General features: G+C 40.7%; 1 protein-coding gene across 5 annotated transcripts in view; it reads right to left on the bottom strand.

The window, feature by feature from the left end:
• Positions 1-7,697, bottom strand: part of LOC134537688 (extracellular sulfatase SULF-1 homolog) — a 363,580-nt gene extending 355,883 nt beyond the window's left edge. For all 5 annotated transcript variants that reach the window (XM_063378401.1, XM_063378404.1, XM_063378405.1 and 2 more), the window contains exon 1: positions 7,309-7,697. The gene's annotated coding sequence lies outside the window, so the exon portion shown is untranslated. The remainder of the gene's footprint in view (positions 1-7,308) is intronic.
• Positions 7,698-14,925: the final 7,228 nt, after the last annotated feature.

The raw sequence follows: 14,925 nt of genomic DNA, 5'->3' as shown, positions 1-14,925 counted from the left end.
ATTGGTATTTCTGAGTCCAATGCTACAACTATTATAATTACTATAATCTTTATATATATATATATATATATATATATATATATATATATTCTCGTGCTAAAAGACTCACTCACACGGAACAGAAACATTCATGTAAAAATACAGATATTCATAAATTTTCACATTTACATAAAACAACTTTATCGCTACAAAATAGTGTTCGCAGTAAAACTGGGTTCGGATTCTTACCCGGGCATGTATGTCTTGTGTTGTCCCAGTACTTCCGATAACTAAATTTATTTGTAAACCATTCCCTGAATAGCTATCAACTATTAACTGTGCGTATTAATAACTAAGCACGGTAAAATAAAATAACGTAAAATTTGTATAATATTTCATTTTCAATTTCAATGTTTTTAAAAACCAAAATTATGCTTGATGGAAACATCAATTAGACTTTCGTAAGAAAGTATTACATCGAAAAACGTATTTCATATATATGCAAAAACAACCAAAGACACGAGTTGTAAAAGTTACATCTTTTCTTGTATTACAAACTATTTCTTGGCAACTGGTTTGTAAAAGTACCTATAGTTTTTTTTTCTTTTGTAAGTAAATTAGTATTTTGTTTTCAATCTATGTTCTCGTGATGAACTTGAAGCTGAAAGTATGTGGGCCGTATTCTGAATCACTGTGTACACACTGAGATGCGGGAACGCGGGATACTCGTGCGTCTGACTCGGGATCTATGAATCTTGGGCGTCCACGTGCGAATCACGGACGGCCAATGGAATCGCGGTGTCCCCTCGCAGGGCTTGGTTTACGACCCGACCCGGGCGTCCGGAGGCACGCGATGCGGTGTTACGGCGAAGAAGTCGGCGCGTGGCCGGCTGGGCGATCGATTCCGTTCGCAGCGGCTCAACAGATATACGTAACAAAAAAAAAAAATTAAAATTAATAAATGTGCGAATGGAGTCCACGCGCGACTGAAGTGAAACTTCTTGCTTACTATATTATTTGGTATAGGAAACATAATTCTCGTTGGTTGAGGTCGCAAATAAAATATATATATGCATGACTGCGAGCGCTAAATTATACTAATGCGAAAGTAAGCAAGTGTTTAAGTGTGCAAGTATGTAAGTATGAAATTATGCAGGCATGTAAATGTGGAAGTATGCAAGTGTGCGAGTATGCAAGTGTGCGAGTATGCAAGTGTGCGAGTATGCAAGTGTGCGAGTATGCAAGTGTGCGAGTATGCAAGTGTGCGAGTATGCAAGTGTGCGAGTATGCAAGTGTGCGAGTATGCAAGTGTGCGAGTATGCAAGTGTGCCAGTATGCAAGTGTGCGAGTATGCAAGTGTGCCAGTATGCAAGTGTGCGAGTATGCAAGTGTGCGAGTATGCAAATGTGCGAGTATGCAAATGTGCGAGTATGCGAGTGTGCAAGTATGATCCGTCATTTCTACATCTAACCTGCCGTCTCCTCCTCTACCGGTTCCCTCAAACCGTAACTGACTATTCCCATCATGCGATCGGAATTTCCGTAACGCTCGGAAATTGTAACCCTCTCAGCAAGAAAGTTTCACGTCAAAAAAAGAGTCTCAGAACTCGCCAGAGATGTATAACATCTAACGTCGGACAAGAACTAATTCGTGTGTTATCATGTTGCAACTACACTTGCATTTACGAAACTCGGACACGAAATTCAACGAATAAATTTATAAAATAATGCCGAGCGTGGTAAATATTTATGCAAATTGTGTTTTCCGTTACTGTTCTAGACGCGAATAACACGTAGCTTACCCGCGCCCGCAGCTAGAATTAGTTGTAGGAGCTACTACGTGGACTATCGAATTATTCCATTTGCAGACCGAAGTTTTAAACTGTATAATGAAACGACTCCGATAAAAGCAAAAAAGACTTCAAAAAAATACTAAAATCCGGGTTTGAACCTGATTTTTGACACGGCATTTTATTAAAATAGTGCCCATCTTTTGAAAATTCATTAAACGGTTAATTCTATAAAGTTTCCCTTTGGCTTTGTGAACTTTGGTTCGCGCCATCCACCACAGATGGCAACACTGCGTTACACATTCCGTTTAATGCTAATTCCGTTCCATTCACGAAATTACTCCTACCAAATGCCGTATCCCAAGAGCTAAGATGTTTCACATCAACCATTATGTGATACTTGGCTGAAAGAATATGATCACTTTGCTACGAAACAGAATTTAAAGCTACTGTTGTCTGTTTCATGTGAAAAGTGAAAATCGACATGTAGTTTTCCGCCTGAGGCAGGGTCTATATAGATGAAATAGGACTGACACACAGGTAGGGCCATGTATTTTTAGCAAAAATAATAATAATAATAAATATTCAGACTAGTTGTGTGTACAGACTTCGTAGCATTGTCTGTGTTTTGTGGGTTTGTTTCAAGGCACATGTCTACTGTCTACATGTCAAACACGTCCTGAATGACCCAGTCAAATAGGGCACTAGCTTCTCTTGTAGACGGCCGCCAATTACAAGTTAACAATCGCTGGCGCATTATTGTAGTCTAATGAGCGATCTAATTATTTCGCGAAAAAAATACGTGCGCTGTCAGCTGTCCAACCCGAGAGACATGCCTATCGTTCCAGCCAGCCTGAAGAATGCGTGAGGTGAGTTAAGATGAGATGGGGTATGGAGCAGCGATGGAAATAATTGGTGGAGGGAACAGGAGTACCCCGAGAAAACCCACATTCCACGGCAACGTCCGCCACGTTTCCCACTTGCGAAAAATCATGGTGTGACCCCACCGGGACTCGAACCCGGATCATCCTGGTGGGAGGAAAGTGTTCTGAACCTCTCCTCCACCTCTTCCTCACGTGTCACGTGACTTGTTTAAAAGTGAAAATTCTCTAATGTAGCACCAGTGCACAGAACAAAAAAAAAAAAATAGCCAGTCGTAGGGACTGTCAACAGAAGTGAAAACTTAAAACTTTGTTCTTAAATGTGTAATATGACATCATTTCTACGTCAAATGTAAGTAAGAAAATGATTTTGGTATTATATCAGTACGATGTCAGCATATCATTTATCCTTACATCATTTTTTTGTCACAACATATGTCAGCGGTATGTAAAAATTACGTAAAAATTCATTACCTAGCTATGACTTACCAGTGATGTCAGACCTAGGTCATGTATTCACGTGGTCAAATTAACTTCACTTACTGCTACTACAGCATGTCGGTGATGCGAACTCACAAGATTTTACCAATCCAAAAAAAAAGACTCCAACACGCACATGATACAGTCGAGTTACAATGTATTAGAGTATGTATATATATATATATATATATATATATGCGTATACACGTACACAGGCCGCTGCGATTCGCCAGTCTGGCGCAACACGTCACTAGCATGTCGGTGACGCGAACCCATAAGTTTTGCCCCAACCAAAAATCGCTCAACGCGGCTAAAGAAGTTTTCACTTCAAAAAATCAGTACTTTTACAAAAGGTTCCTTTGGAAACCAGTTGCCAATTAAATAGTTTGTGATACTACAACACATGGCTATGATTATTTTCGCATTTACGAATATTTTTTTAGCCTCGTAGTCAGATGTTGCCCTGCGCCACAGGGAGACGGGTCGTGGACCTTTCGGCCCGTGTGGCGTCGCCCGCGGAGAATCGCTGCCTAGCCTGAACCCTCACTGACCCACGTGTTGCAATCTCTCTCTCTCTCTCTCTCTCTCTCTCTCTCTCTCTCTCTGCCCATTGCTGACCCCGGATTCGAGCGACGTCGGCTCGCGGAAGAGGACCTGACCCCCCGTCCCCTTCCAGCCGGCGGCCGGCTGAAGCTGCCTCGCGACTGGGTTCGGAATTCCTCCGGCAGAGTGCTCTGTCCTCTGGCGACTCCCACAATCTCGCCCGCGATATTTCATCAGCAAGGTTGGAAAAGGTGTTGGAGTGAGGGGGGAGGGGGAAGGAGGGCAGAATAAAGTAAAAGCTTTTACGAGTCGCCGCTTCCCAAGGTTTTCCGGGCGCTCGCGACGAATGAGACGGCGAAGTGGTGGGGAGAGAAGGACGAGTGGAAAAGGGGAAGGGGGGGGGGGGGGTTGAGATCCTCCTGGCGTAGAATACTCGAGAGTCGAATGCACCCGGAGTTGTTTTTACGTGCTCGACGACTTGGGAACGAGGAGGCGTCCAGAGGAGACACACAGGCGCGCGTGTCTGCTGCCACGTAGCGCAAACGCGCTAGGTCGTCGAACTGGTGCGCAGTCCTTTTAGGACGTCCTACGCGCCACTGTGCGATATAAAGCGGCGACCCCCAAACTGCTAGCAGGGTTTTCTTTACGCTAATTTTCTCAATGTAAGGTATCTACACAGAGATGGAAGGACATGAGGTGATGGTCACCGTTTGGACAAAGACATATTATAAGAGACCTGAAAAATTCGCGGATTCATTTCGTGTTATACTAAAATTCAAATAATTTTACCTAAGTGCTGCTTCTGCCATTGGTTCACTGTTAATCTGGAGGACTGAGGGCCAATTAGAGACCCTCACTCATTGAAGTGTCGAATCACAGGCCACCCAGTCGAGACGACTCACAAGTCAGCAGCCAATGAACAGTTGGCATTTGCCCGAGTGTGTAGAGGATATTGGAGTCTATCCTGAAGGTCAATGATCCCGCGAATTTTTCCGGTCTCTACATATTATTCATTAAAAGTGGAAGAAAACTGTGGTAACTAACACTCAGTAGGTAAATCTACGCTGATGATGGCGACTTCAACGTCGACCGAAACGTCGGTGATATATTCGCCTTGGACGCGGCTAAAATCCACAAGAACCAAGCAACTACATCAATATAGGGTTTGTTCGCACTTTTTTTCTTCTTCGGTGTATGTACCTGGATGACACCCGAACTGTGAACTTCTCGTACCCGAATGTAGAGGTGGGTGTACCCGAATCGTGCGTGCTATGGCTGGCACGAAACACCCGGTACAGATACTTTAAAGCACCCGAGAAACATGCAATACACCTTCATCTTCATTTCTCCGCCATATGTCGCCCTAAGGCTCGTTATGCAATGACACGAAAACGCAGGCGTAGACGGACCCGTACAAATTATGCTGAGCTCTTCCGTATACGTTGGTTGCTCCGCGCGACCAATAGAAACCGAGTATTTGGCTGCAGGTGGTAGCCATATTTGTTGTATGTTCTAAATACTGTTAAAAATGGGTTCAAGTCAAGTATATCCAGTGTTTATTTTGACTTTTGTGATTTATTTTTTTATTATATATGCAAATTCTGCCCGTGCAACGGTCTTGAAAAATAATATATATATATTTTAGTTAAACTAAAATTTCGTAACCTTGAAATGCAATCTGGTTGCATTGTGGGAGCAGCAGACGCGCGATAGTGAAATGTTCCGGGAAATCCGTCTCCGTTTTCCGTGTCTTTGTGAAACGGGCCTGATGCACGACGAGAAGACAGCGCGCCAGTCCACAGCCTCTCGCTTCAGAGTTGCTGGAAGCACCAGTGAGCATAGCTCTAATCATACCGCCTCACAAATACAAACTGCCCTTGCCTAGTAAAAATATGTAGCAAAGGAATAGTTCCTCCCATCCCCCTCCTACTTATAATAACGACCTACAATTGCACGGAAACGGAGACTGTTATCCAGGAATATTTTAGTTATCGCGTCTGCTGCTTCCACAATGCACGAAAACACAACCAATGGCAACCAATGACACTGCATTTCAAAGTATTACGAAATATTAATTTAATAAATATTAAATTATGCTTGGAGATCATATCACGGACATAATTCCCACATATGATGAAAATAAACCACATATTAACATTAGAACACTAGATATTTTTTTTAAATTTAAAAACAATTTTCAACGTATCTATAACACAAATAAACATGGCTACCACCGCATATTCTATTGGTCGCATGGAGCATGGAGCTATTCCGTGAGATTGTAGAACGGGCCTTAGCTCGGCAATGCTGAACTCTTCCGTTTACGTTGCTCCGTGCAACCAATAAAAAACCTGAGTATTTGGTTGCGATGGTAGATGTTATCAATACATTAAAAACAGTTTCACATACAAGAATATATGGTGTTATATTATTACTTTGTAGTTTATTTTTATTATATATTTAAATTCTGTTATCTCAAAGCTTCAATTTTTTTAAAATAAAATTAATGTTTCGTAACCTTTGAAATGCAAATCTCATTAGTCGCCATTTGTTACGTATCCGTGCATTGTGGAAGCAGCTGAGACGCAATCGTGCAAATGTTTCTGAAGATTCAACTACGTTTACGTGATCCGTCTCCGTTTACGTGTCATTGTGTAGGTCAATGGCACGCGCACGGGCAGTGCTGTTGAGAGCCGTGAAGACAGTCTTAAAAAGAAAAAGAAAAGTCCTTTACAACCACTCGAGTGTTTTATAAGGCGAAGATGGCAATCTGGCCAATGTCGAGGTTAAGTGGCTATTCACAACGTCGGGAGACGGATGGAACGAATATAAATAAAAAAAAAAAAATCTCCACGCTGTAGCTTGTCTGCCTAGAAGTGGTACATAAGTTAATTCACGAAAATCTGAATTTAAAATATGACAATAATTATTACAGGTAGGCTAAAATATTTTAATATGATGGAAAAACCATGAGTTATAGTGGAAAAACGCAATTACAGGGTACTTACACATTAATTCAAATCCGTCTAAAAAAATTGTCTACACAAAAAATTCTCCCAGAAATTATAACGTTATTCTAATCACTTTATGAAATTTTGTATTAATTAATAAGCACAATAACTTCCTATACACGTTTGGGAACATTGCCAAAATATTATAGTAAACCCTGGAGTAAAACAAAACAATGTGCTATAGGTATGAATACTTTCGCTTAGGTGATTATTGAATGAGATACAAAATGTATTCTGCTTAAGATTATTTAAATACTGCATTAGACAATACACAAATTTAAGTTGCGTTCCAATTCGTAATTATTTTTAATGTGGCCTCGTCCACTTCACCTTGAAACTGCAAAATAAAAATCTATTGAAAAGATACATTAATATGTAAAATTTCAACATTTTATTTAATTACATTTACGGTTGGTAAATTCGTTATAAGAAACGAATAAAATATTTTAATGTCGGATGACGTTCAATTCCATTGTAATGCGATTTTTTTTAAAAATAATATTATATACGCGCATTAATCAGAAAATCAGCTCTGGATATGTGTTCCCTTTGAATATTCAAAAATATTTCACTTATTAACGAATCATGCAACATTTTTTAAACTGATTATTTACTGTAATCTTACCTCGTGGACGAAATCACAACAGGTTGCGCCTTACTACGCGAAATTCTTGTTAGCCTGAAGACTTGTTTTCTCGCGGCAGAATCTCACGACCACTGAGAATTATTTTTATTTTTTTCTAGGTTGGCAGCTCACCGATTAACAAGTGACCTCACTGTCCGCACCGTATGACGAATGAATGCAACTGCGCGCCAGACTTCGAGGTTTGAAAGAAAATAAAAAACAAGGAAAAGAACTTTCACGTGTAAAAAGCGGTTAGAGGCAGAAAGCCGGTCGCAACTCTCACAACTCCACGGGAGCCAGCTAGCCACAGACCGCAGCGGCTGCGGCCGGCGGAGCTTCTGACCTGACAGACAGCGGCGCGGCAGTAACTCCGTGTCCAGCCGCCAGATCGCACGGACGGCGCGCTTTGATGAGGTCGGCGAAGGGGGGGAGAGGTGTTCAAGGGTGGGGATGGCAGACATGCGCGCGCAACCCGGCCCGCCGCGCTGGATCGCCCGCTCGTTGAAGAATTCATGTCTCTGGTTTTAGACGGGATTGCAACATCGCTCTCAAAAACATCGATATTAAACAATGATGTTCACACGAAAAAGTATCCATGTTAAAAATCATCGCTCTGAAAAACGATACATTGTTTGATTTTTCCATCCGATATTTTTTTTTTAGGTTATATCTGGAAAATCAAGTTTTCAAATGAAAAAAGACAACAATACAATAATTAAGTAATCAACAATGTTACATTTCTTGCAACATTAACATGTAACCTAAAAATATAATTAATTCAAATAAAAACCAAACTTAGTAAAACCTTTTAATACTTAAATTATACACACGTGTATAATTTTTTTCCCCCGAATTAATAGGTAAAACTTAATTTGCCGAACCAAGTACCGACGACCCAAACACAGACGCGTAACGAACTATCGTATGCAATTCAAATCAATTCAGTTGAGACTAATGATGATATCGTGAACATAATATTTTACTTACCTACTTCTCCTGAAGTACACAAATCACGATGATAACCATATATAGTGGCACTGCACTGCACGATTTACGCGCGAACGCGTCTCGACGTATCGTCGGCTGAGCATCCACGAACGGAATGAAACGAACGATAAAATGATGAACAATGTCGATGTTTTTGGACTTTTGTCGTCGATGCATCGGTGATGTATCGCTCTTCCAAACATCGATTCTAACGTCCCTACTGTGTTTCTTGTAAATTCAAAATAATGAAATAGAAGGTAAAGCACAAACTTAATATTATTTTTAATGAATCAATATATATATTTTTTTATAACGCGTTTAATAATAATTAAGTGTTCTGTAAGCGTGAAAAAAAAATTAAATGTGTGGTAATAAAAAAAGTACAAGAGTTTTGAGTACATTCTCATTCTCCATAAAACCATCCCGGAACTTTCAAATATTTTGTAATATGTAAGAATTCTAACTGTTGCGCTATATTTCTACTCTGCTGCAAGTGAAATATCATTCGCGCCTCACAAAACTATTTGTGTTTCAAATTATTTCCTCTATGGATTATGTGATGGTTTCGGTTGAATGGTATGTTGGAGAAGAATATTTGTAAATTGTAAAATGAAGTATTTAATTTATTTCATCTATTCCTTCTGTAATGTACAGACATGTGAAGATGCACGCAGGTGTTTGTATGGAAATATTTAAATTAGGTTATTTTTGAACAATAAGTCTGCTAAATTCAAAATACCCCTTATTAGTTAATTCATGAATCTTGGTACATTTACATGGATTATTTTTTACGTGATTTGGAATAAAATTTATAAAATATAAAGATTGTCATGTACTGAGATGTATAGATTTTTCATGGGATAATTTTGTCTTGTCGGAACACTGTTAGTTACACTTATTTTTCTAAGAAGTTCGTTACGTGTGTGTAAGGCTTAGATCGAGTTGCCTGAGAAGTAGGCACAATGCAGTACACGTCAGATGCCAGGGTGGAGGAGCACTAAGGGGACAGCCTCCCTGGAGGCACATACGATGTACACAACTTCAGAAGGAACTACGCGTTTTGAAAACAACTGTTAAAGCTATCCGAATAGTGTCTGTTTACAAAAATGAATACGCTGAGAGCGAATGTGTAGTTACGTTTCCGCATTTTTTTTTAAAACTGTATTTGTATAAATGATTAAACCAGTGTTTTCAGAATAATGTTTTGACATGAAAAATTCGGTAAAGATTGTTGAAAGCACTCAAGGGACTTGCATTAGAATTTTATCTTAATTTCTCCGCCTTATAATTTAATGGTTACGGCAGTTGTCCTATGACGACGAGAAGACTGCGCGCCAGTTCAGAGCCTTGCGCTTAGAGGCGATACCGCGCTAGAAGCACCAGCGAGCGTCGCAAAAGAGCAAAAAAAAAAAAAAAAAAAAAAATTATTAGATGAACAATTGTTGAAAAAAAGCTTTGAAACCAAGATGATGTCTTTCAATTTTCAGGAATTATAAATAAAATGGAATATTATCAGATCATGCATTTTATGACACACAACAGGAAAAATTATTTCCAAAACACTCAATCCAAATTTTACTCTAAAAAAAAGTTTCCTTAAATTGCAAAGTTGTGTCTAAAACTTTTCCGCTCTTTGGTGTACAACTGGCAACAGAGCACTTTGAAACAAGGATATCGCTAATTGCAGATATCGTGCATTAGAGAGAGAGAGAGAGAGAGAGAGAGAGAGAGAGTAGGGGCAGTATTCCAAGACGTTCGAGTAAGGTAGCGAATACGTACTACCATGTTGGGACACAGCCGTAACCTGTTTATTCCAGAACGTGTCCAAACCAAATCCTAGTAAGGGAACAAATCGGCAACTGTTTTAATAACCTGTGCTCTAGCTGTCGTTTCGCATCCATCGATACAATTGTTACCTAGAGATAGCAGCACTATCCGTGGAAAAATTTTCTCGAGTACTTTTCTAAGTTGCGATTATTCCTTGATATGACCACTAAAGTGTACAAAATGTATTCCAGGAATAGTTTCGCTACTATAAAGTTTCATTTGGCATACCGATACGTTTGGTACTGCCCCCCGATGTTCACGAGATTGAATGTATACGGGTTAATGGCGCCAGACGCAGGTCCGCCATCTGGGAAGAAATCAAATTAAAAAAATTGGTTGTCTGTAAAGTCGGTTTACAGCCGATAGTCTAACGTGACAACGTCATAACAAAACATTGATGAAATGATTGCATACTTTTATGAATAAAATTGAATCATTTTTATTGAATTATCACTATTTCGTATGGATACAAAGAAGGAGTGAAATGAAATCTACAATTTAATTGATAAATTTACTTTTATTTGCACTCATTAATTCAAATATGTTTATTACTTTAACGAAGAGATTATTTTAACTATAACTTTTATACATGTTTGCTATTTAACTTCTTCCAATATGTGTTATTCTGTTAAGGATAGGACGATGATAGGAAAAGTAGGAAACGAATGGGAGTTTTTCAAGTTTAATGTGCCTCGAAAAAGTCAAATCGATGGTTGTTCCAATCGAGTGGAAGAGAGATAGATGCGGCGCAAGCGTACAATGAGCGTAACGGGACAATGTGCGTAACGGAACAATGAGTCATCCTCTTTCGTGCGTGCAGCCGGTGTTCATCGATTTATTAGACGTCACGTCAAAAAAGTGAACTGTGAGTATGCATGGAATTTTCGGCCTCAGATCGGCAACGGACAGAACACCGAGATCCCGTTCCCTAAAAAAAAAAAAACGTGTCCTTGTGCACTTGTACATAATACTGTCGGGGTACAGGTGTGGCATGTTCCAACACCTGGAGTCTTAGTAATGTTCGCAGGCTTTCACGACCATTGTCCGAAGTAGCTCGGCTTCTGGGTAGTAGCCGTGTCCTTGCCGAATATGTAATTCACCGACGTTTCGGTCGACATTGCAGTCGCCATCGTCGGGGAGCAGCAGTTACCTACTGAGGAACTGCTCCCCGACGACGGCGACTGCAATGTCGACCGAAACGTCGGTGAATTACATATTCGGCAAGGACACGGGCTACTACCCAGAAGCCGAGCTACTTCGCCTGGAGTCTTGTTTCCGTGTCTTGGAATACCAGCCCGGTCGGACGCGCGCTGCAGTCTCAAGGACGAGACGCGCTGTCATCCCGCCGTCGGCGTCCGCCATTGTCCGTCCGGGGGGAACGGGTCGTTACCGCGGGGCCACGTGACGATGCGCCGCACTCCCCCCCCCCCCTCTTCCCCCCCCAACCCGCGGGGCTGATTGCGGCCCTAGTCGGTTCCTCGTCCCCGCACGGCAATTCCTTTAATTGCTTCTCATTAACATGCCGTTGGCGTACCTCTCTCCGTCTTTTATTAATACCCTCCTCCTACCCCCAAACCCCCCCCCCCCTACCCCCTCCACCATCCGACACACGCGCACAACCAGACTTGCCCGGCGGACCGAAAATTGAACGCTTCCGAAAATAAACACAACCTGCTTCAGCCGGCGGAGGAGTGGTCCTTTTGCGAGAGGAAGATAGTTGTTGAGGCTGCGAAGATGTGCTACCAAAGTCAGAAGAACACACACATACACACACACACACGCACGCACGTTCTTCGAATGATCGTTGCAATGGAGAAGATTGATTTTAAAAACATTATTTTTTTTTACGTATGCGATCGCTGGTTTTCACTTCACGACATAAATATAAACCTGAAGAATGGACAAATATATATATATATATATATATATATATATACATATATATATATATATATATAACACACAAATACCTATGGGAAAATCCAAAATCAGACGATTTAAAATGTTGAATGTATGGACAGCATACATGTTCTGACTAATTCATTCCACAGAAATCTCTTGTTTTGTCTATATAATTATTTAACATTTGACATCGGCTGATTTTGGCATGTTTTCTGTGTGTTTGTGTGCTCTTTTTTTTTTGGTTTTTTTTTCCGGGGTTTTCCGAACAGCACACAGTAGACACCAACAATGACGTATGTCCAAAATAATGTAATCAATCAGAACATACATCTTGGATCACATTCGATGGCCTACCTCCTACCTACATTAAACTGCATATATATGGTTATGTATACCGTATAGTGTTTCTGTCCATAAAAAGTACAATAAAATGAACATGAAATGTAACAATTTTATTGCATGGTAAAATTATTTTCTGCCAGGAAAAAAATGAAGTATAAGTGAAGTTTCGACCTGAACTCTTTTTCCCTATAGGGATATGAAAGTTATGAATTATTATATTAAATATGTTTCCACTGTCTTAAAAAGGGTTTACTACCAAGACTATATGAGCAGGATCTATCTGTTAGTAGACTTTTCGGCTATTTTTTCTTAGTAGATTAGAATTGCCTGTATTTCGAGGTTTTTTTTTCCAGTGTCACAACACCAATCATATCCATCGAGTGCGGAAGCAAACGCGTCTTGATTGGCCCGGCCAAAAAAGGAAGCGGCCTAACTAGCAGACGGCCGCCAATTACAAGGGCACAATCACCGCGGGCAAACCTTATTGTAATCTAATTAGTGGATAAGATTTTTTTCCTTGAAAAATACGTGGCTCTAAATATTATGTATTTCCAGTGTATGTTATCGTTGTCTCTTCGTTAGTATTCTGTTATAAAAATTACGTTATCTATGGAAATGGTACCTACGTTTTCAACAAGCGCTCCTCAGCATGTAGATTGTGATAAGTGGCGGTTGGTGAAGAGTGGGTTGTGTACTGGGGTCGCCCGAGACTGTAAACTGAAAGAAATTTCCTGTACCTTTTACGAAAGATGCCTTTGGAAACCAGTTGCCAAGAAATGCTACAAGAATGTATGTAATGTAATGCTACAAGAAACATATTGTAACTTTCTACAACACATGGCTACGGTTATTTTTGCACATATGGTATACGTTCTTAGAGATAATACTGAGTATTTCTTACGAAAATAATTTTTTAAACCATAGAATAAAATTATAATTCAAAAATGCGCAAAAAAATAGCGCAGGCCCTTTAGGTATCTTTTTATTTCCTGTTGATAGCTGAATTGCATAAAAATACAACATTTAGTCGTCTCTTGCACAGCGTGAGATTAAGTTTATCTTACATACAAGGAAACAAGATATAGATAATGTTGACAAGAGGCATAAAATAATTCCGCTGTTAGCTATGGAAAAATTAAAAATAAACGTAATAAACCGTTGAAGGCACAATACAAATGTGAGAGTGTTCCTCAACATAAAAAAAAATAGCCTGTTTGTGGCATTTCCTGCCACCCATTAAATTCACGCCCTGCACTTTGCGAACATTGCGTATTTTGGCAAATGACAGAAAGGAGGCATCTTGTCTGCAGGCTTCACCCACATTCTCATAAAAAAAAAAACCTCGAGTGGGCGTAATGAGGAAGCGAGCTGAATGTTCGCCTGCTGCGCGGCGCCGCGCCGGGCTGCTAGTTCGGGGAACGGCCGCCAGGGTTCTCTCGCTGTCGGGCTACCGCGAACTGCTAGGCGGCGGCGGCGGGCACAGGATGTTAGTGGGTGAGAGAGAGAGAGAGAGAGAGAGAGAGAGAGAGAGAGAAAGAGAGAGAGAGAGAGAGCGTTCTCCACGAACCCCGCGATGGAAAGTTATCGCCTTCTGATTGTGTCTTCGTTGCGAGGGGCGTGCTTCCCGCGAACTGCAGCCGCCGCGCCGCCGCCGCCGCCATTTTGACGACGGGAAGCCGCGGATGACGTGCGCCGAGCAAAGAGTAATTATGACGTGGCGGCGACTCTTTGCCTTCTGTGCATGGCGCCGTTATCACGATCTACCATTACAAAATATCATAATAAACCGGTGTAGGCAATCACACTTGCTTTTGTTTACAATTGGTATCCCATAAGTAGAGACCTGCAAAATTCGCGGTTTCGATGGCCTTCAGGATAGACTGCACATACCCCTGTACACTCGGGCAAATAACGCAAGTTCATTGGCTGCCGACTTGTAAGTCGTCTCAGCTGGTTTGTCTGTGATTCGATCCTTCTTTGGTTGAGGGTTTATAACTGGTTGAGATTCGTCTAGATGAACAGTTATCCAATAGCAAAATTATCTAAGAGGTGTATGTGTTTGAATTCTAGCCTATCACCGAATGAATCCGCGAATTTTGCAGGTCTCTACCCTTAAGTAGAGACCGGAAAAACGGATGGATTCAAATACATATACCTTGAAGCTGTTTATTTTTTTTTATATTGGCTCATTGTTCATCTGGGCGACTCTGCACAAAACAAGAAACCTTCAACCAAACAAGTATCGAGTCACAGGAAAACCAATTGAGACGACTCGCAAATCAGCAGCCAATGAACTAGTGTTATTTGCTCGAGTATACAGAGGATTGTGCAGTCTTACCTGGTCATCGAAACCGCGAATTTTTCCCCTGCCCTAAATATATATGCTCTTGTTATAAAAAAATTAGTTTTATTTTACGGAGTACTGTTTTAACAACCGTAATGTTTAATTCAAAACATCTGAACGAACAAATGCAAACTTCACAGGCCTTTCTTTTTGGACAATTGACTGGTGCAATAAAAAAGTCCATCCGTCCGTCCGTAAACGTACGAGCTTGCAAA

Source organism: Bacillus rossius, chromosome 12 (assembly GCF_032445375.1).
Source record: "Bacillus rossius redtenbacheri isolate Brsri chromosome 12, Brsri_v3, whole genome shotgun sequence".
Classification (NCBI taxonomy): Eukaryota; Metazoa; Arthropoda; class Insecta; order Phasmatodea; family Bacillidae; genus Bacillus; species Bacillus rossius.
Note: the sequence above shows the minus strand (reverse complement) of the source record. Positions and strands in the feature narration are given on the sequence as shown.